Raw genomic sequence first — 24,348 nt, forward strand, 5'->3', positions numbered from 1 at the left:
CTGTTAAGAAATGTTATGAAGACTGAAGTTAACACTTATTTACAGTCAGTCTTATTTTATTTCAGGTACTGAATATTTCCTAGCTATCAGTAACATTCTTCAGTTGCTACACCACAGGGGTCGCTGTGGTTGAATGATGCTGTGTTGCTGACTGTATTGTAGAGAAGAAGAAGAAAAAGAAAAGTCTGCTGCCTCTTTTAATATTTTTAACAACGCACATAACAGTTGTGTAACTTGACATTTTCCCACCGCCCCTCGGAACATTTACAGCGCATGTTTTGCACATAGCCGTCAGGTTAGTGGGCTGAGATAATTCAAAAAATACTTTTCCTCGCTCTATTGTGAAAATATGGGCTCCGCTTGGTGTGTAACATGACGTCACTGATGCCGAGCATAGATTTTGAATGAATAGATTGGCTATTTTTAGGAATCCCAATCCAGATTTTTCTTCATATCAATACCAATACCGATAACAAATATGCATCCTTAGTAGCAATCCTAAATATGAAAAATGGCTAATTTTACCCCACTCCCCACTAAGGTTTTTTTTTTTTAACTTTTTGTCAAAAATCCATAATAACCTTTCAGCATATGGTAATTCTAAGTGTTCTGAGAGGACAATAGACCTCTGCGACTTCTCTTGGCTCTGTATGCAAGCTTTAAGAAATTAAGGACTGGGATGCTCATTTCACCAATCAGAGATATTCTTACAAACCAAGTGATCTATGAGCTGTTTGGCGTTACTGTTGGCAACTAGACAACAGTCAAAGCTTGAACACGTCCTGTAGGTAGAGAATGTGCAATGGTAGGCGTTTCAGTAGGAAAACTCTCTGTTGTGGTGTAAGGCACAACAAGTTATACCTGATTTCCACTAGATGCGTAACTACTCCATAACGTCTCCTCTACGTAACTGCAGCGTAATTGGCAGTTCGTCAATCCCCACTGCCTTCGTCTGTGATGTGTAACTGTTGTGGCAAAGACTCAGGAGATCTTGCAAATTCACGTACATTCGTGCTATATAGTGAGTTGTCGTCAATAAAAAGAGAACAACAAAGCCTTGTTGAATAAATTAAAATAAAAAATAAATGAGTTTATTTTGTCCTTGCAGAGCAGCAGAAGGAAATCGGCTCAGTCCTGCCCTGTAGATCTTTGGCTTTTGTGGAAATTATTGTGATTCTACCATGGATAAGTGGAATATTTATATGTGAAATACGATCCACTGCCATCATGTCAAGGGTCTAGCCCCGCCTGGCGCATGAAGAAAGCTGGATATAGGCAACAGCAGACTCCCGCCACCCTGAAAAGGAGCAAGCGGGTTGAAAAGAAATGGAACTAAGAGTACATGGAGTATTTTATTTTGAAAATAAAGCAGATATTTTATTTTGTGTCTGTGCACTACTTCCTGACCCGCATGGGCTTATCTTTGCTAAATGTATGCAGCATTGCTCCAGCGTCTGGCAAAAACAGAGAAGGTCCTTGTATCTGTTGCGGAGAGCTCCAGCATGACGGCGCAGTTACGTAGCTGTGCTGGACTGCATGCGCTGTGCAAATTGGATATTTTGCAGCAGAGATGCAGCAGTTATGCATCCAGTGGAAAACTGATTGGTCCTCCACCTATAAAAGGCTGACACCACATATCTCTGACAGCAGCACACTTTCTTTTGTTCACAGCCTCCATAAAACTAGATTTGTTTGAGAAGGGTTCCTTCTGATACCTCTTTGACTGTAGTTGTGACTTTGTTTAGGTTGTCTTCATTAGATGATTTGTTATTTGGACAGTTTTATTTTTGAGTGCTAGTTTGGATCCAGCTTCCTGTTCCCATTGGCGATGATTTGTTTTCTTTAGTGCTTTGTAAATTACTAAATTCTGAGTACCCCGTATCTTTGTTTGTACGATCATTTATTTGGGGACTGGGGACAAACACTTTTTTCATAACAAAGAGGGAGCGTGTCTGAGAGTGATAACACACTGAATTACAGATGAGCCTTCACAAGGATGCCAGTGAATGACATGGAAAAAGGAAGTAAGTCATGTTTGAAGCAGGAAAGGGAGGGGGGAGCGAGGTTGTTTCCAGTCTGACAGATTCTACATACTGCAACTTTAATGCAATAATAACATGTTGTTTTACAGAGGTCCATTCCCACTGACATGGTTTACAATAAAACTGGCTTTAGCATGCTTCTTAATTTACAAGTTAGGACACTGAGGAAAACACTACAATTTTTTTTTATATTTAATTTAATTTATTTTTTAAAGCTGAAATGATGTAGATTGTACACAAGGCAAATATCTAAAAAGATGTTTTGTTTGAAATCAAAATGCGAGAAATGGAAATGTTTCCATTAAATCAGTTCACATCAAATAGTGGGGCGCGCCCCCCTGAGGGGTGTGTGACCCTTGGAAACATCCTTTTTTTTAAATAAAGTAAAGTGTAATTGCACATCCACTACTGTAGGTAGCAGTGGCCCTTTCATGTGTGAGTGTGTGCTCTATTAGAGACCATAGTGTATTAGCTCTATGGTTTTTGGACCAAGCATGTGCACAAACAGCACAGAGCAGAGATGAAGTCAGTAAACCAGTAGTTCCCAATTCAGCACAAAATATTTTCTCTTCTTAAGGGGGGCGTGTCAGAAAACAATTGAGAAGTTCTGCATTAAATCCATAGCAGGTATGGCAATGATAGGTCATACCTGCCTATCATTGCGCAATCGCATCAGCTCTTGGAAGCTAAGCATGGCCGAACCAGGTTAGTAGTTGGATGGGAGACCTGCAATGACAATTGTGCCACAATTGCTCGCAGTTGCAATAGCTGTCATTGTGTCCTCAGGCAAGATACTTCACCCACATTGCCTCGTTTGAATGTGGTGTGAGTGTTGGTGGTGGGGTCCAATGGCAGCCTTGCTTCTGCGTGTCTGCCCCAGGGCAGTTGTGGCTTCATTAGTAGCTTACCACCACTGTGTGTGGTGTGAAAGAATAACACAACTTAAAGCGCTTTTAGTTTCCAAAAAAGCGCTATATAATTCCAATGTATTACTTTTATTATTATTATTATTAATATTATTATTATTATTATTATTATTATTATTAATAATAGTAATTATAATAATAATATTAAATTAACTGTAGATGTGTGCAACAGTTAGGGTTGATGATTGGTTAGCTTAAAAACAGAAGAAATAAAATCAACAACAACAAATCAATGCACAAAGGGCTCTCTCCGAAAAGAAAAGTAAACTGTGACAATGATGCCATCCAGGAAGAACAAGTCCTCCATTGTTGAGCGCCGACACGCCGTATTGTGCCTGCTGGACTCCGTTGCCTCATAGCAGCTGGGATGTGCTGGCAGGAGAAACAGGCCTGGCTGACAGCAGGTGGGGGGATGCAAGGAGCATCATGACACACACACACATATACACACATCTGCATGGGATCGCTGCTCATTGTGGACTGGACAGATGAGAGTTCATTTGAGGCCTAAAACTGTTTATGTTAGTTTTGTCAACCACTCCATGGATTTCAAAAGGTGGATGTGTGAAAAAAGTGCAATATTACAAGTTGCACGTGTTTTGTTAATAATCCCATATCACAGCGCAAATCTACCTTTTCTGATCACCTGTGGGCAGACAAAGTTAAAGTTTGTGCTATTCTGAAAGTGATGAAATCTTGAACTATCTGCTGCATCAACACACACACACGCACGCACGCACGCACGCACGCACGCACACACACACACACACACACACACACACACACACACACACACACACACACACACACACACACACACACACACACACACTCTTTACTCCAGTAGGTCCTAATTGCCTATAAATGTCAGTGTGTGACTGTCTGCTAAATTAACGGGTGGAGCTGGCACCTCCTCATTAGATGGCACATTCAGGACAAAATGGTCAACACTCATTTTGCAGCTACTGGCTGGAAGCATGGACTCCCCGGAGGATTGACCAAAGACAGGGAGATGGTGTGTGTTTGTGTGTTTTAGCAGCTGAATGTATGTCTGTGTGCATATGTCTGTATGGGTGTATATATTTTGTATTCATGCATTTGTTTGTGTGCCTTTCTGTGTCCTCCTGAGGGAAATTAGTCTTCTCTGCTCGGGTGAGTCACCATGTTCACCCCTGATGTTTTCTCGCTCTGCCAGGACACTCCCACTCCCATTGGGCTGTGCTGTTGCTAATTGCTAAATGCACTGGCTGTTGTTTCAGATGCTGTGAGCAGTCTCTGTAGAAATGACTGTCTTTCAGGTTAATTGGGAAACAATAAACAGACATGGTAACAATACATTTACACTTTCAGAAGAGGTGATAATCTGATTTATACACATAAACCACCCTCAGGACTATACATTAACGGGACATTAAAATAGTGTTCAGGAAATGGTGTAATCAATCAAAATGGATAAGTCTCCACTATCTCATCAACCACTACTGCCTCCTCCTCATCTGTATCATAATCAACACCAGTTAGTAACGGCATCTGAACAATTTCTCCTGGCAGTACAACTCCTACCCATCTCAATATCATAGCCTTAGGAAAGGTCAGTACCAATGTACAACAACAGAACATCACACAAAGTGATAGAAGAGCAGCTCCCAGAACCTGCAATATCTTCATAATATTCAAGAATATTCAAATACTGTCGTTCCACTAGCGAAGAACAATTCTAGTGATGTGAATTTTTGCTTGTGAGCAGGCGATCAGCTATTTCCGCCAAATCATCAGTATTTTGCTTTTGCTTTGTAAAGACCGCAGCCATGCCACCAATTGTGATTGGCAAAAGGCCAGCAAAGGTCCAGGTATTGACTGTAAAATTGAATCCCACGTGCCTGGAGTTGGAATTTTCACTAAAAACCAGACCCTTTACCCCAGTAGTCTCTCTAACGGAGTGAGTTGTCAGCTGACACCACATATTTCTGCTTTCCCATATATCTGAAATTTGCAACGCTGAGGCATCAAACCAAAAGGCTTTCCACTGTTTCTTGCTTTTTTAGCGCGCAAAGATTTTGAGACATTTCTTCTGGTGACAATCTCCGTCAGAATACTCATCTATTACTGGTGATGTATTCACATTATCTGTCTCACCGTAGTCCCTATCAACCTCCTCATCTAATGGCTCTTTAGAACTGTCCTCACTATTATTCAACCTAACGTTTAACTGTTCATCAGACTGTTGAGTTGTAGTTATAGACTTTGTTATAAATTGGGATGTAATGACTGGTGTTGGTGTTGTACCTTCAGGCATTGTAGGCACTGAAAAAGTTTCCATTGGGTTATTTGTTGTGGAACTCATTTCCACAGCCGCACTTGTATGATTATCAGAAATGACAGAATTAGCTGTTGTCATCACTGCTATTGAAACATTCTTATCTATCACTGTTGTATTTGTAGTAGAATACCACTAGCTATAGCCCCAGCTAGAATAGTGGACATATTTTGTTCTACCGTCATTATTGGTTAACTAGTTGCTATTGACCTTTTTGCTTTGCAATTCACTTAAACGACATACTATTAATGCTAGCGCAAGTACCTCAACCCAATTAAGACCTGTGTGCTATCAGATTTTTACAATGCGCACACCATTCATTTTTTCACAAACACGTTGGCTTTGTGGGTGATAAGACAGCTCCTAAGCGTTGTTTGATTCCTAGTTTTTTTTTTTTTTAGAATTAACCTTACTGTTTTATCCCCAAATCTTTTCCCGTTGTCTGAAAATATGCGATCGGGTAAACCCCGTCTGCTTATAACTTCGCGACACAAAAACTTAGCAGCAGACTGAGCCTCTTTACATTTGGATGGACATGCTTCAAGCCATTGTGAAAATTTATCCACAACTGGTTTTATCATGTCAACATAATCTACAACCAATTCACCAATAGGACCTACAGGAGTTGGAATGTGACCAGGTAGGACTGACACACCTCTTCGAACATTGTTTTTCAGGCAAATTATACATCTGCTTATGACATAATCAATCTGTTCTAACAAGTACGGAGCCCAAAATCCATACTCTTTTGCAATCTTTCTTCTAACTTCCCCCCTTGCCACATGGGCTAACCCATGGGATTCCTGAATCATTAGGCCCAGTAGGTCTGAAGGCACTACCATCAGTCCTTCATAATTCATGACATGTCCTGTTTGTGAGCTGCACACTTAGCTACAGCTATTTCTTTCGGCTTCATCATTGCATGCAATAATTTCAGTATCTGTGTATGATGTTGGATCTGAGAACCATCGGTTTCCTTAAACCCGCGATTTTTCCACACAATCATGTGGTTCCCCTTCTTCTGGGGTTGGCAAATTTTCAGTCGGATTCACCGTAGCGTATCTCACTAAGGTAACATCTTCCTGCTCTAAAAGTCTGTGATACCAATAAATGTAATAATTTCCCTGACTGTTCTAGGTTTTAGTGCTGTACGAATAGCTCCTAAATGGCTTTCAGAGATGTTTCTGTGTTCATGAGTTATCATCTGACCTCGATAAACTACTAATCGTTAATGTTCATCTTCATAGCTGCTCCTTGTGGCCCCAATATTATGCAGTACGAAGTCAGCCCAACATGTTTGGGTTGATTGCTCAACCATTGTTCTGGATTTGTTTGGTCAGTGTTCTTGAAATATTTGAGAGTACAATGATGTGGATACTCTGGTAGCTTGGCATCAGGCATGTTTGCCACGATGAACTTTTCCCACATATTAGCTGGTTTTAGCAATTCTGGATCTAGATCTCCAATCCAGTATACTGAAGAGGTCTCTGAGTCTGGTGCCATGTGTAGTTGATGGTGAGCATCAAAAGGTACATCCACCTGGCAGCCGTCAGGTGTGCATTGTATTGTTCATTCGAGTTGGCACATTGCATCTCTTCCCAGGAGAGCAATGGGTGTATGTTCTGACACCAGTATGGGTTGGGTGATTTTTCAATTTTTGTAGCAGAGCTCGATTGGCTTTGTGAGAGGAATCAGCTGTTTCACGCCCTGAAACCCGATTGTCCGTATTAGTTGTCCAGACATGGGAAGATGTATAGCGTCCTTTGGCCGAATACAGGTGAAAGCAGCTTTGCAATCAGCCATAACTTCCAATGGTTGATTGTTTATTTTCACCTCTATTGTTGGTTCTTGCTCTGGCCCTGACACTACCAGCTGGCACCTCCCCTTCGAGTTCTCTGGGCACCTCTAGAAACCAGGTGCCGGACCCCTATATGGGTTTACCGGTCCCCTGCCTTGCTGTTGTTGACCTCTGTAGCCTCCTCTGAAGCTATTCCTGAAACCTCCTCTAAAGTTTCCTCTGAAGCTTCCTCCAGAGCTGTAGCAATCACGAGCAAAATGGCCCCTCTGTCCACAATTATAACATCCTCCTCTCCCTCTTCCAAAGTTTCCTTGGTCTCTTCCTCTCCAAATTTGTGGTTGGTCAAACGATGGCTGTTGGAAAGAGGCAATGGGAACCTCAGGTGGCGGTTGCTTGGTCTGTTGTTGTGGTTGTAGTTGCACTTGAGTCGGTTGTGACTGACTACATGAAAATCGCTTGGTTCTTTTCTTTTTTCTTATTTTCGATCAACTGTATTTGGGTGAGCTTTCTGGGAGTATCTTGATCTTGTTCCTTCTGGTCATGTTCCTTTTTCCGATACAGTTCCACCTGATGTGCGATGTGATCTGTGTATGCCTTTGGTCATACTTCCGTGACCAAACACTTCAGCCAATTTGCTCCTCACAGTCAGGGGCAGTCCCTTCTGGATTTTGGCTCTTAAAATTGATTTCTCCATTTGGTTCATTTCGTGATCATTTCCCGTGACGTTTCTCCACATTTTATGAGCTCTCGACACATATGCTGTCAGGTTCTCTTGGTGGCCAAGTGGCTCAATGAAGATGTTTTCAGGATGTACGTTTGTTGGGAAAAGGTCTCTCACTTTACTTGCAGCAAACAATTCTGGATAATTGATAGACTTTGCTACATATCTGTTTAGGCCTGTTTGCAGAATCTCTTCCATTGCTGGGACTCCAATTAGGCTGGCCAAAAGCCTCTTAATATCTCCCATCCCTGGCTGTGTTCCCACCAGAACCCAGCTTTGACATCCAGGGGTGTGCACCATCTTGAAGCGTCGGTAATTTTCTGAGTATGTCAGACATGTCAGTATTCTGCCAAGGCTTGTACTCCAGATTTTGTCCTCGGACAAAATCTGCTCCACCTCTCAAAAACAAACAAATGTCCAGTAGCAAAGTGAACAACGAAGAGTCACATCACACGAAGCATAAACAGAAGCCAAAAAACAATGGAGAACAATCAAAAGACACAACACATACACATTGTACCGTACTAAATATACAACGAAATTACAACACTAACCAGAACAGCTCAACAAAAAGACACATTTATTGTAAACATCCACGTCAGATAACAACAACCAAAACCATGAATCCGGCGTCCCGGGCTGTTCATATTCACGCATAGAGACACACAGCGAGCAGACACAAAGACAAAAATCCGAGACAGTTAAAAGAAAAAACAAAACAACATGGCATACTCATAATTATTCTACGTTTACTATTATTCTCTAATGGTCACATTCAAGCACTTTACCCGCCGGTAAAGACGGATCACAACAAGTTCTTACCAGCAAACACACAGTTTACCACTTCATCCACAACACCTGAAACCTTCACAGGTGAGCCAAATCAACCAAAACAGCTTACACATAAAACACACATGACAAAACAGAGACACAAACCCCAGAATCACAACAAATACACAAAAAGAAAGACGCGACCGATCTGAGGCAGGTCACACCGGTCCCTGCAGCGGAACGCTGTGAACAAGTCCATTACCGTAAAATACACGTCAATGAAATAAGGCAATGACAACGGATAAAACAGATCCATGAACCCACAAAACACTGCTTAACAATAACATCATTCAGCAAACAATGCCATCAACCGGCAAAGCAAACAAGCGATCACATAATTGAGAAAAGTCGCACGTCAATCCAACCAGATTGCTATTGAATAATCAAAAGCAGCATTGAATATTATTATTATTACTGATATCATTATTATCATTAAATCAGGCCTTTGTCTGGAATGTATTTTACAACAATCAAATGAATGCTGATATTGTATTGAATTTAATCCATTATTATAAATCAATCCAGTAATATAACGCTGTAACCCCAACCGCAACACTGGATTAAAGAATGCATGCAAACGTGGCCGATGCTGGCTCCATGTCTCAGACACTACTAGAAGTGTAAAATCTAAATTAAAACCAAGGCGTCAGCATGCAACACATATTTATTTAGTAAAAACTTTAAACCAGAGCGTGAATGTGGCAGCCACACAGAACCCAGAAACACACACACAGCACTGTCAAACACCGAATAGCAACTTCACCAACAAGTCACAAGTTACATTAAAGTCAGTTATAACAGCCATTTCACTACCAGTCATTCAAAGCATAACAGGGAGAAAAGACACACACACACACACACACACACACACACACACACACACACACACACACACACACACACACACACACACACACACACACACACACACACACACACACACACAGACAGACCTGCAGCAGGGCAGGAGAAACACAGAAGCAGCCACAGTGGACGGCAGACCAACATAGGGCTAGCAGCCCCAAACAAGGTCGACATTAAAACCAACCTTAAACAGGATTAAATTATTATATTATAATTAAGATATGTCTAACATTACGTTGAAAATGTATTCTAGATAATAATTGATCTTAAAACGCACCAAAGTCTAACAAAAGTCCCAATAATTTATAGGGCTCATATTTCTTAATCCTTAACCAAATCTATCTCATGCAACATTCGGGTTTATATCCAATTACCCACTTCTTGCATTAAATCATCTATAATTTAAAACACTCAACTTACATCAACAAACATGACATAGAAATCATGACAAAAAAACCCAACATATTAATTACACACAAAACAAGAACCAGAAAATACAAATACAATTGACCAGCAATTGTATCTATTCATTCCTATTGACACACAAAAACATCAAAACAGCGCTGTATTTCCCATAGTGGCTCATTCATTTTCCACTATGTTGAGTTAATTCCCAAACCTTTCTCAACAAATAAATGTCTCAACTCAACTCATGAATTCATTACATAGTCAAGTTTTTCTCATCTCTCTTATTCCAACTCAACTCAACGCATGAATTCATTACATAGTTAAGTTATTCTCATCGCTCTTATTCCAAATTTTACCTTTACGAAATTAAATTCCAAATCCCCTATAGGCATATTTTGTGATTAAGTGACCAACCTGCTTCAGTGACTAACAGAATATAGGAAAAACAGGCCTCATTCCCAATTCTTGCATGGATATTGAGTCCACAAAATTGCCATTATTTCCTTAACGTTACAGAACAAAACTATCCTAACAATTTGCTTTCATTTTTCATAATTGTCATAATTCAACAACATAATTTAGCCAAAACCTATTCCACTCTTCACCGTCACAAACATCACAATGCACAAATTATTTTAAACTGTACAAATTCCATGTTAACACAATGTCCCCAAACACCCATCTTTTACTTACCCCTCCAAGGATGTCAGATGAAATCAGGGACACCATGGCACGGAAGAACAATTGTAGCAGTCACTGCCGAACAACGCCAAGTCTGTCGTGTTTCCCCAGGTGATGATGTGGATGATAAAAAAGAGGTGTAGTGTAGAAAAAAAGTCTTCATTGAAGCTGACTTGCAAAAAAATACAAAGTTTATTAAAACAAGCAGAATCAAAAACCCAGGGCAGAATCAAAAAACCCTGGGGGAACAAAGGAGGTCAAATCATGCTCTGAGGCAAAAACCGGAGATATCAGTTCAATGAGAGCAAACGGGGTCAGATCATGCTCTGAAGAAATCCAGCTCCTACAATCACATATATGGACTGACGAGAAATTTGAAACCCAACAGGTGGACCCCAAAGCCTTACCTTTTAAGGCAAAGAAGGAAACAACAAATGTTTATTACGGTGGAAAAACCCTATGCACAGCACAATGAATAGCACAAGAATAGGCAAATTCCTCGATTGACAAGCAATAAACATCCCAACAGCAGAGCTACAGAAATAACTGGCTGGGATTGCAAACCCCATATATTTAAGGCCACCTGTTGAAGGCCTATACTCAGCTTTTAAGTGAAAAGATGTATAGCATAAATGAATATCATATTAAGCAGTCAATACACCTCATGTGTTTTATTTATTATTCATTTATCTATATATTAATTCTCAGTTTTGTTTCTACTAGCTCGAATATGCCAAAATCCGTTATTTTGGCATATTCGGGGGTCATGCTGACCACTCTCCCTGCTCTGCTATTCGATCATAGCCAGCCACACTAGCTAAAGTAGTTAGTAATTATCTATTTATTTATTCATTATCTACTCAGTTATTTTCCGTTATGTTTCTACTGGCTTTCCTATGCAAGCACATGAAAAACACAATCTATTATTATGGCGCCTTTGGGGGTCATGCTGACCGCTCTGCTTGCTTAGGGCAGTACTTTCACGCAAGTGTAAAAGGCATGGTGGTAAGGTTGGCAGTCCTGCTGACCGCTCTCTCTCTGCTAATGCCTCTCCGTGTAACTCATGGAAAAGTGAATGGGAACTCTTTTCGCTTCGGGCTTTCCACACTGCTGCTGGAAAGGGCAGAGAGGTCCCAGAACAGAGCCTTGCCGCCAAATCTAAAATGCATGCTAAATAAAGCTATTTGACTAAAGTGATCCTGACTGAAATTGAGCATCGCGTTAGTTGAGGCAGCCACGGAAGTCAAGCTAGCCAGCCCCACCAGCTGACAGTAGCAATTCCATAATCAGTTAATCATCCAGCTGATCATGTTCCATGCTTCCCATTGGTTAGAGCAGGGGTGTCAAACTCAAATACACAGTGGGCCAAAATTTAAAACTTGAACAAAGTCGCGGGCCAACATTGAACAAATGAACCTTTTAGTATGGACACAAACATGTTTTGCTTTAACATTGAATATGGAACGAGCAACGCTTATTACTATACAATATAATCAATACAATAGTGCAGCCATGCAAAGTCAAATTTCAAATAAAAAAACACATTAATGGCATTGATTTATTGAATGAAATTTAAATAAAAATCATATGCCTCTTTTCTATTTGCAGCCTTCTGATTTAAATATCAAAATAAAATTTTCCACAGGCTAATAATTTCAAAAATAAAACAACAATAATAAATCAATCAACCATTCAAGATCATGTCTTGGAGTAGCAAGAAAAAGTGCATAAAGAAAAGGGTAATTATTGCTCAGTTTGCTACACACCGATCTTATCTAATGTGTCCAAACCAGATACCTGGCATCTCTTCTTGGATGCTAGTTCATCAATGTCTGGGCTCAGGCTCTGAGCTGAGGAAATCCTCAGTATCGCGCGAAGGTGTTCATCAGTCAGGCGTCTCCTGTGAGATGTTTTGGTCATCTTCACAGAGGAGAAAAGTTGCTCATATAGATAAGTGCTGCCGAACATGGAGAGCATCTGAGCAGCTTGGGTGCGGAGCTGAGGCATTGTGTCAGGGATGAACTGTGGAAACTGTGCGGCGCCCACAGCATCATACTTTGACTTCAGCGTGTCATTACACTGGAGTTCAATCATCTCCATTTGGAGATTGGTTGGTGCGTTTTCCACATCAACTGCGAAGGGATTACTGAACAGTTCAAACCTACATTTCTGGACATCAAAGTCGGCAAATCGCCGGCTAAACTCAGCGCCAAGTGCACTAAGTTTTTCAGTAAACTGTGCACATGGGAACACAGCGGTAGAGATCTGCATTTTTATGGTTTGGCAGAAGGGAAAATGGCCAAAGTTTGCTTGAAGCATCTGATTCTCCCACAGGCACAGTTTAGTTTAAAAAGCCCTCACTGCAGCGTACATGTCTGTGATGATGCGCCCCCGCCCCTGAAGCTGCAGGTTCAGCGCATCGACATGGCTCGTGATGTCACACAGAAAGGCCAGCTCACACAGAAACTTTCCCTTTGCTTTCCAGAAACTGACATATTTCCTCACCCAGCTCGAAACATCTGTTCAGTACTTTTCCTCAGCTTCACCATCTCACCTCTGTGTGATGCGGCACGTCCCCGTATTCCGAACCACTTTCCTCCAGAAAAGACCTAAACTGGCGGTGATTCAGACCTTTGGCTCTTATAAAGTTAACTACTTGTGTTAATGTGATCATAACATGTTCCATCTTTAGGGCTTTGCCACACAGTGATTCCTAATGTATGATGCAGTGATAAAAAGTTAGCTCACCTGCACAGTTCTCTTCCCGCATCTTCTCCCGAACCCTGCCCACCAGTCCACTCTTTTTATCGCACATCGCTGGCGCACCATCTGTCGTTAATCCCACAAGTTTATCCCACGGCAGCTTTATTTCAGTTACACATTTGGAAACCTCCTCAAAGATTTCCTTTCATGTGGTTGTGCCATTCATTGATTTTAATCCAAATAGCTCCTCCGTAACACAGATTTGAGTCTACTCCACGGATGAAGACTGACAGCTGAGCAGTATCAGATGCATTGCTGCTCTCATCCACAGCAAGGGAGAATGCAACGAAATCTTTTCCCTTTTTCATCAGCTGGCCATATAGATTGGTGGCAAGATCACATGTGCGCTCAGCTACTGTGTTTCTGCTCAGGCTCACGATTGAAAATGCTTGCTTTTTCTCTGAGCACACGAGGTCACAACTTTCATCATACACTTTTTCACAAACTCTCCCTCATTAAAGGGCCGGGCTGATTTTGCAATCTCTGCTGCCACAATATAACTAGCCTTTACAACAGCCTCACTTTGTGATGTGGCTTTTTTGAACATATTCTGTTGTGAAACCAAACTTCTTTTCATCTCCTCTACTTTCTGTCTCCTTTGAGTCATGTCCAGGTCCTTATACTTGTCATGGTGTTTCCTTTCATAGTGTCGTCTAATGTTGTACTCCTTAGTTATAGCCATGTTGACTCCACAAACAAGACAAACAGGTCTGTCTTTTACATATGTAAACAGATATTCTTTCTCCCACTTGTCCAGAAAGCTCCAGTTTTATGCCTTTCTTTTTGCCATTTTTGGGAATAGGTTGCACGGTGCAAGTTGTAGCGTGAAGTCGCTATGAATACTGTCCGTTTGGGTCCGACCTGATTGACGTGCCCAAACAACAGCAGATCATTATGGGATTTGTAGTATTAGAGGTGAATGCGCTGTTTACTTCCTGGTTTTGCCGGATTTGTCTATAATACTGGCGGGCCAGCTCTTGCAGTCATTTGAGATTGCCTCGCAAGCCAAATATAATTACACTGCGGGCAAATTTGGCCCGCGGGCCAGAGTTTGACACCCATGGGTTAGAGTGAGTCGTGGCACTGTATTTAAACCACCGCAAACATGCTTACTTACGCATGCTTTGTCCACGAATGCCTTGCAACCCACCCCACCTCAGCTCCTCCTCTTCTGTCTAATTAAACAGATGGAAATGGCTCAAATAACTCGGGACACTCTGATGTTCTATCTTTGTATCCTGTTCTGTTTTCTTCCTTTTGTCCACTAACTCAAACCAGTCGAAGCAAATGGCTGCTGGAGATTTCTACCTGTTAAAAGGGAGTTATTTCTTCCCACTGCCGCAAAGGCTTGTTCATGTGGATTAGTTGGGTTTTCCCTTTTTCTTACAACATTTTTTTATTTCCTGATGATTGTCTTAATTTGTGCAATATATAGTTGAATTGAATTGAAGATACTTATGCCTGTGCTTTTTTTTATTTTTTATTTTATTTATATAGTGAATGGGAGCTCCTTTTGCTTCGGGCTTCCCACGTAGCTGCTGGAAAGGGCAAAGAAGTCCAAGAACAGAGCCTTACCTCCAAATCTAAAATGCATGCTAAGCTATTTGACTAAAGTGATCTTGATTGAATTAGGTGTATAAACTGTATAATGTGTAGTTGAATTTACTGAAGCACATTGCATGGCTATTAAATTGTGATTTAGTTATATCAATCTTTTGTCATGCTGTCTTATGAATTAATTTTCTTTCTCTTAGTGTATATTGTTTTTTTTTTATTTGTGTACATAAAGTATATTTTAGTTCTGCACCAGTAAAGTTATACAGTCCCTGGGTCTTTTTGGTCTTAGAGTTGTTTCCCTTGGGTGTGCTTGGGAGGGGGGGAGTTGGCCCTTATTTCTGTTTTGTACTAAAGGCTTTTGTAATTTTATGTGTTTGTGGGTAGCACTTTTTGTTTGTTTGGGGTGGGGCTACTTCCTCTCCAGCCATCCTTGCTTAGTTGTTTTAATCTTGTTTTATTTTTTCAGATTCTGTTTGGTCCTGGCTCAGGGGCTGTAATGTTTTAATTGAATGTGTACTTTTAATATTGACCATTGAGTAAAACCTAAATTTTAGTCAGAAATAAATATTATTTTTTTAATCTTTTAGCATAAAAGATTAAAAAAGTTTATTCGGACTCCTGGTCTTAATAAACTTGAATTCCATCCTTTGAAAGCACTGTCTCTGCCTATTTTTACAAACTTATCTGTGTATCCTTGAATATTATTATTGCCTTAGTTATTTTAGCATTAGTTATTTTAAGTTCAGTACCTCCTTGGTCACACATCCATCCTGCCTCCTTCTCTCTCTGCATTTGGGTCCACACCGGACCGTGACATAAGGTGGAGCGGAGGTTTGCAGTTTTGTACCGATGGTGATTCATACATTATTTGAATTCAGGCTCTCTAAAAAGCATGACCCAAGCATTTGTAGGTTCATAGTCCTAAAACACCCATAGTTCATTGCGGACTGAAATTGCCATAAAAATGAATGCATTTTTTATTCTTCTTAACGATACTGACTGGTTTAGATGATCTTAATGCTGAATTACTGCATTCCAAAATGTTTCCTAAGGTTCTGGGCATCCATACTTTAAAACTAACCTGCACACTTTTAAAATGACCTATAAACCCTTTATAGAAATCAAAAAGATTGTTGCTTAACATGCATTTTTCAGTGAAGTGTATATGAGAAAAATCTCACATTTTTGTGTGAGCTTTGCCTGTCAGGTTTACAGAAGCAACTGCGCACATCAACAGCAAACCTGAAATGGCACATTGAACTAAAGCAGTCAGCTAGTATGGACTAAAATTTAATTTGATATGAATTGTTTCCAAGTTTGAAAAATTATTGAATTACTGTCCTGTTTTTGTTATAATTTCACATTAAAAGACCATTCAAGCAGCAAGTTTTTTCCTCATGTTTTTGAGAATATACTGTAGAAGTGAAAGCTGCAGCTGTTGACTACTGTGGACTGAATGGGTGGCAACAATTGGGAAATGCCAGTATTCTGAGGGGTATAGCTCGCAGCAACCTATTGGGAAAAAATAACCCTGATTTCATTTTTGGAATGGAGTACTTCATTAAAAAAAAAACAAATTATGAATTATTTGTGAACTGAACTTTGAACTAGTTTATATAAAAAAGTAAACTTACCCAACACTGGTGCCAACTTCATTCAGCTGGATCAAACTTTTTAAATATTCAGTGGCTTGGCGATCCTCAGTAAGAGGTCATTAAGCCATCTTGCAAAGACGACTACTGAGCCCCGAACTGGTACATCGACCATTGGGTACTGGGGTGAACACATGCCTGAATTTATTCGGGGCTGCTCGCTTGCTTCTTTTGAAAGCCTGAAATGGGAAACAGTTAATGAATGTGAGGCATTCAATTCTGCCTGCTCACAGCAGTGTCATTTAATTTCACACACGCACGCTGCACGCTGGTGGCTATGCAAAGTTTTCCATTCTTGTGTATATTCTTATAGTTTGACCTCAGAATCCAACTAAACCAACTGCACCACTAGAACCTCTAAAAAAAAATTATATTAAAAAAAATCCAGTCAACCAGACATGAGAAAATAATCCAGTTAGCCCAGTAACCAAAATCATTGTGTACTGTTTGTCTCTTTCCCAAAGTTAGTCTCAGTAAAATCTGAAAAAGAGCAGACTGGTGCTGCAGAACTGCAAGGTAAAATGTGTTTCTGTTATTTATGTTTAAGGCAAATCATTGAAACTGTTGATGCTCCTTGAAACATCTGAATGAGAAAATAAAAAGTTTTTCAGCCTCTACAACATACATGAGCCATCTGTTGGACAGTGAATGTCTCTCTGCTTCCATCACTGTGACAGCACTCACTGTGAATTAAAGTGTTACCACCAACTGTTTGGCACACTTAAAACAGAGGCCTCTCAGTATACTCCTCTGTGCTGATGGTACGCACATTATAGTGGTCTGCTTGTTGCTTGAGAATGGAAAGAAATGTATAAAACAGAAGAAAATAAGGGAGGGAAGAAGTGAGACTATTCAGTCAATCAAATGAGTGGGTGCAGGTGGGTGTTAGTCTTTGTTTTTATATGAAAACGTTAGTAAGACTAAGAAAATGAAACAAACCAGCCTCTGTTACTGGTCAGTGTTAATAGATTATGTCTATCTGATCCTGCAAACAAATGATGATTATCAAGAGAAACATTTAGTTAAAACTGTAAAAATAGGTTGTTGATGTTTTTAGCAGTATAAGCCTGTTTTGATAGCACAAACACAGCACAGGCTAGAAACAGGCGTGATGCAAGCGTCATATGGTTGTCAAAACGTATAAGGAAGAAACTCATCCAGTTTCTGCGTAAAAAAATATCTAAATATCAGTTATCAGATATGTTAGTTTGAAATAAACAGCCGTTAAACAAAAAAAGAAAATCAAGCAAGTTATCTAACTATTTTAAACTGACTGTAAGACTTTTGTGTTAACTTCATTATTTAATAATTCATCATGAGTCATACATCTTCTATATCTTTATTCCATACAGTGGTAATTGTCATATTTGTCACTATGGATACATTGACAAAACAAAACAAATATATATATATATATATATATATATATATATATATATATATATATACACGCCCCTGTGTCATATCCAAATGCCCCTTTTAATTCTGCCAATCTGATTGGCTGATGAAAGATGTATTCATCCGCCGCTAGTCCCACCTACTAAAAGAGGGCGGGCAGAGAATACATCGGCATTCTTTTGCCTCTTCTTGCTCTGGTAGCTTTCTTCGCAGCAGCTCAACCGTCCACATGTGGAACCGTCGTGGATTCTGCCGCCGTGCGCTGTTGTGTATCCTTTCCGCTTGAAGTTTTATGGTGTGCAATGCATTCATTGCCCCCACTCTTGGGAATTACACTGCTCCAAGGCCCCTCACGGCTGTTGAAGGAAAGGCCGACCACTGACACCCCGGTCTCCGGCTCGGGTCATCGCTGCTCGTTGCCCCCCCCACGCCTGTCAAGGAGAACACCGGCCCCAACACCTCCGTTGCTGGCTTGGCGTTGACACCACCCTCGTTGGTTGTTGCCCTCAGCTAGCTTTACCGCCTGCTGCACCCTGGCGCTGAAGGAGAAGGCCCCATGCAAGACTGGAGTGGCTAGAAGCTCCAAAGCTTGACTCTGCAGGTGGAGCACCAAGTTTGCTCCAGGTGCCTCCTGCTGGAACACGCCCAGCAGGCCGCGGATGCTCCGGGAGCCTGACAACACTGCGTCAGCTTCACAATGAAATGCCTTCGCAGACGGCTGGTGCGCCAAGTGAGCCCCCACCCCTAATCAGGGCCGGGGGGTGGTGGCCCGTCAGGACACGATTCCTATGGCTGGCCCAGAAGGCCCACGGCCCCGGCTGCACCGGTTCCGCCCGCGCACCCCACCAACGCCAAGAAGAAGATGAAGGCGATGGCTGCCAGGAGGAAAGAACTCTTTTTCGTAGAGGTTCCAGCTGTTGCCCCCCAAGATGTGAAAACAGTTGCCACAAGCACACATCCACATTCAAAATAACGCACCCAGGCCGAAGGCAGAAGGCGTAGCGGATAAAAAACCAACAAAAAACAAAACAGTCCACCATAAGCAGCGTGGCAGTGACGCCCACTCTCCCCTCTCTTCTCCAGCGGGGGAAGTGGGCAGAGCTTGTGGCTCCACCTTGTGTGTTACAAACCATAATGGAGAGGTACAGACTGCAGTTTGTGTCTCCCCCTCCCCGGTTCAATGGCGTTCTACACTCATAGGCTCAAGGAGAATCAGCCCGTGTCCTGCAGGAGGAGATCATTTCGTTGCTGGACAGGGGGCAATTTCTGTCATTTCTGCCGTACTGTGTCAGAGCAGGTTCTTCTCCAGGTATTTTCTGGTACCCAAATAAGGGAGTGGGGTGTCCGGGATTTATCCTACCCTGGATCTCAGGAAATACAGGTTCAGGTTGCTTAGCATGCCTCCCTGTTACGCATGGTGCGTCAGAATGACTGGTTCACGTCAGTCGACCTGAAGGATGAGTATTTCCGCATTCAAATCTATCTTCCCCACATAAAGTTCCTACGGTTCGCTTTCCAAGGGGTGTGCTACAAGTACCGGGTCCTCACCTTCGGCCTGTCTCAGCCCAAAGGTTCCACCCACCTCTTCACCGATGCCTGCCTGGGTGATATGTATGGCTGGTTGTCTCCCGGCGGCGGAGATCGAGTGCGCGGTCATGGCAGGTCAACGAGCATAAGGTCTTGGGGTCGAACTCCCCATGGGCCACCTTTCTAATTTTGTATTTTTGGGGATGTCTAGAAAGTTATAAAAATTTTCATTCTGCACCTGCCAGAGACGTCGTCTCAACTTACGTTGGCCCATGGTGGGTTCGATCCCTAAACCTTGTGCATAAAATACATTTTAATAACTGTATTGCAGTGTTGTGTTGGGAGTGTAGTTTGAAGTGCAGCTCGTACACCTGCCATGACCACGCTGTGTGTGTTTCTGCTTATGGATTGGTTGAGGTTACAAGGGGTGGGGTCAATTAGCATATGTGCAAAACATTTAGGTTCAACATTTCGATTTAGATTTAATATTTAGCTTTAGATTTAAACATTTCGATTTAGATTTAAACATTTAGATTTAACATATAATATTTACATTTTGAAATAACATTTAGATTTAGATTTGACATTTAGATTTAACATTTAACATTTAGATATTAGATTTAGCATTTAGATATGATATATAACATTTAGATTTAGATTAAATATTTAGACTTAGATTTAACATTTAGAAATGACATATAACATTTAGATTTAAAATTTAGATATAGATTAAATATTTAGATATAAAATATACCATTTAGATTTAGATTTAAATATTTAGATTTAATGCTTTTTTTTTTTACCTCTATATATGTGGTTAAATGTGTTAAATGTAGGAAATTGTGCTGAATATGAGAAAAGTGAGATAAATAATGAAAATGTGCTACAACTTTTAAACTAAATTTTTACACTTGGCACCCCATACATTAAGTCTGTAAAAATATGAACAATTTTATTTAGTAATACATGTCTATGAGGTTTTAATCAAATTATCTGGCTATAATGATGTGCAATGTGTCTAATCATCATCCAATAGTACTTCTTCACACAGAGGTGTAGGACATCCACACTGTTTCAATTGATGAGATGTTAAATAAACCCCAAAATTACAAATCCCTTACTTATTTCAAAGTACAGAAAATGAAAGAAAACCAACTAACTCCAAAGCAGCATTCCATAGATCAAAGTAAAAATCAAGACAAAATGATTTAATGAAACTAAAATAACTAAGAGACTGATTGACTAACAAGGCAAACCATCAGGAACAAGTGGTGGAGGCATTTTAGACAGAAGACAATACAACGACATACATTCTGGGACTGGACTACAAAGCTGTATTACGAAGCTTGATTTCTTATCGCGCTAATTTGTGGGATTTATTCCGTATGTGTTGTTCTACGACACTGGTTAACTTCTTATCAAGGCAAATCACCATAGTAACTAAACTGAACGGCGAAGCTGGTCGGGACAAGGTTAAGAGCTAGGATAAGATTTGACATGTAGTCAAAGCACTACCTCCTGACCAATAAGTTCACTTTCTACATATTGCTGCATCTGACAACTGACCTGAGAAAAAAACAGATAGATGCATTCCTTTCATTTACCCGATGACATCCTATAGGAAAGATATAGATTTTTATCTGATGGACGTACCAACATTTGTCAGCCAATAAGGTCTTATTTATTAATTAATTCATTTATTCATAAACACTGTTGCCAAAACATTATGTTGTGATTGTGTTGGTAAGACATTGCACTGCCCACTCGTTTTATGTGAGGTCAGAAAATCCTGGGTTAAGTTACCATACCAGCTTTGTAGTAAAGCTGCTCTGTGACAGCGAATGTTTAGTTAAAGGGGCAGTATTATGAAAAATACACTTTAACCAACTTTAACCTCATTCAGAGGGCCAAAGTTGAAAAAGTTTTGTTTCCTCCCTCCCTTGCTATTCCACATTTTGTAAAAATGAACTTAGTGGAAACTCCTCCTCCTGACAATGCTGGCTCCTCCTACCCTATACAAATGTGAGCTCCTCCCTCTCAAACTACATCACAGCTAAAAACAAACACTGCAGTTTAATATAGAATATACATTATACTTTATTGTCATATTTATAAAGCTACAGACACACAACATGTTCTCTGCATTTAACCCCTCCCGGAAAAGCAGTGCGCCGCCACGGTGTAGCGCCTAGGGAGCAGTTACAATCAGTCCCATTTTTAGTACCTGTTATATCGCTTCGTATCTCCTTTGACTTGATCTGACGTGTTTCTGACCCAATGTGACGCAACGGTTGGACAAAACAGTGGACCTGTGTGGATCATGTGTTTTACTGTAAAGTGCAGTTTTTTGACTGAAAACAATAACAAGTGTGTGCATCGCAAAATAAAATCGCTATGGTAATAAAGCTGTTTTGTGGAGTCTTTAGACACGCCCACTGATGCATTTGCATGAAGGCTGCAAAACAGCCCGTATTTAGAAGCGTCATTCAACTGACTTTTCTGAGGCCTAAAACTCTGGAAAACAGGCGAGTTTTGGAGAATAAACCTCAAATACTTTTTGTGGTTCTTAGAACAAATGGAGACGAGTGAAAAATAGCATACTACTGGACCTTTAAGTGAAGCCCGCTAACAAAGAGAAATCACAAATATATTTATTCAGCTTCATAGTGTAGAACTTCTGTGTTACAGCACACCTTAATTGGTGCATGAGGAACACTTGAGTGGAGACAACAACTTTTTTTTTATATGAGGCTATTCAAAAACATGTGTGTAGAGAGTCTGTAAAAAAAGTAAATGTGAATAAATACTTAAATACACTGCAAATACCTAAAAAAACGACTTAAGCAGCAATTAAATATTTGTTCCTCGTTACTTCACATCCCTGCAATTAATACAAAAGAATGTTCACAAGATAAGACATGAGTGACAGTGGGGTGCTTGTTTATTTTGGCTGTGCGTGTGTCCGTACATGGACTTTGGCGTACAAATGCAGCACAATGTTTGTACTGTGGGGGTATGCAGACAGATGGCTGGGACACTTGTAGGTCTGTGATGGAACAGTCCCACCATTATCTGTGCAGCAGAGAGTGCAGTCTGTTGTCTGCAAATCTCACATGATTCCAGCACCTAAACACTCTCACCCTCCTTTACGGACAACACGTTAAAAATGACGTCAACAGGCCTTAAAGCTTGCGTTAAGGACCAAATGTTGCAGTCCAGCCCTGGTTTAATTTGTGCATTGATTAAAAAAATAAATAAATAAACTATCAATATTGTACTGTCTCATTGTCCGAAGGCATGATAATTTCTTTTGTAGTACACATGCGCATGAATGCTTCAAGTTTCTTTTGGTATTCCTGAGTCTTCTTTATTATGAATTTTACAGTGGAGAAGCTTCTCTCACAGGCTACTTGTGTCACGGACAGTGTTAATAGTAACTGGCCACCCAATCACAGGGTTAGGCATCAGTCAAAAGATGATAAAAAAAAAAAAAATGACACTACTATTGTTTGGGCCTAGAAACTTACAACTGTTACAACAGCTCACCTGTTCCATCCACACTCACAGGAGCAATCCCCTCATCACTACTGGCTCCTGGCTTTGCTTCTGATCCTAAACCACATTTTTAAAAAAAATCATATTTCTAAGGACCATTCATGCTAAATCATCAAGCATCTCATCTGAATTATATATTGGTTCTATATCCACCTTTAGGGCTAAACTCAAAACCAGTTTCACTATAGTCGGTATTGAACTCAACCTGTTCAATACTCCATCTGGAAAACTGCCCATTCTCTGTGGTGCCACGCATGGAAGTTAAGCTCTGACCACTCGGCTTGAAGGTAAACAATGATTTTTGTTTTTTAAAAGAGACAGCCGAATTGTAGATAATACTTTAATTTACTTACTCACTCATGTAGTTTGGAGCTTTACATTTTGTTTTGCGCAGTTTTGTTGTTTTTCTGATTGGTGCTACAATATCTATGGAGTTTTGTTAGCGTCTCAAACATTTCACGAGAAAACACACACACGGTATTTATTTATAATAAAAACATACTAAATGAGTAAAATAAGACAAAAAAACTAAATATTTATACAAAAAGTACACAAAATGACTCCAGAATCTCATTACAATGGCAACAAAAACAATAATTATACAAAAAGACAACAGAAAGATACAAAAATGCACAAAATGACTCCAAAAAACATAAATTACAGAAAAATTCCCCAAACTAAAAAAATATAAAATTAGTAAAAAAGCAAACACATTTATCTTGCGCATGTCCCAAAAAATTAAACCAGGGAAATCGCACATGCTATTTTACTTTGCACCCGCAGATAAACCCTTATATAACACTACAGAGTATGTACACCTCTTTGTAAATCAAACCTTCAAACATATTCTCATTTGGACATAATTTACAACTGTATTTATGCTCCCACATGAATGCATACTTCCAATGGGCACTGTACTACAACTACTACTACTACTACTACTACTACTACTACTACTAATAATAATAATAATGATCATAATAATGTATCCTTTATTAATCACTGTAGAGAAACCATACTGTTTATTTCATTGCATTTAACCCATTTTCCCCGAGGGGTAGCAGTCGGGGAGCAGTTAGGGTTAAGGGAGTCGCTCAACATTCCGCAGTGATGGCCCAGGTGAGATTCAAACCACTGACCCTCAGACTACAAGCTTGCTAGGCCACCACTGCCCTAAATTATGTTTCTGGGGTCTCGCCACTTTGTGCATAGCAGAGCTGGGTGCATTCTTGCTGGTACTCTAAAGTAATCGGTCCGCGGGTACGGAGAGTGCCCGACACAGGCTCCATCAGCTGACGATCAGTCAGT

The 24,348-nt window shown here is 40.4% G+C and overlaps 1 pseudogene; it reads right to left on the minus strand.

Moving 5' to 3' along the window:
* Positions 1 to 12,346: 12,346 nt before the first annotated feature.
* Positions 12,347 to 19,357, minus strand: LOC114455692 (general transcription factor II-I repeat domain-containing protein 2-like; annotated as a pseudogene).
* Positions 19,358 to 24,348: the final 4,991 nt, after the last annotated feature.

The sequence above is a fragment of the Gouania willdenowi genome, chromosome 21 (assembly GCF_900634775.1).
Source record: "Gouania willdenowi chromosome 21, fGouWil2.1, whole genome shotgun sequence".
NCBI classification, from domain to species: domain Eukaryota; kingdom Metazoa; phylum Chordata; class Actinopteri; order Blenniiformes; family Gobiesocidae; genus Gouania; species Gouania willdenowi.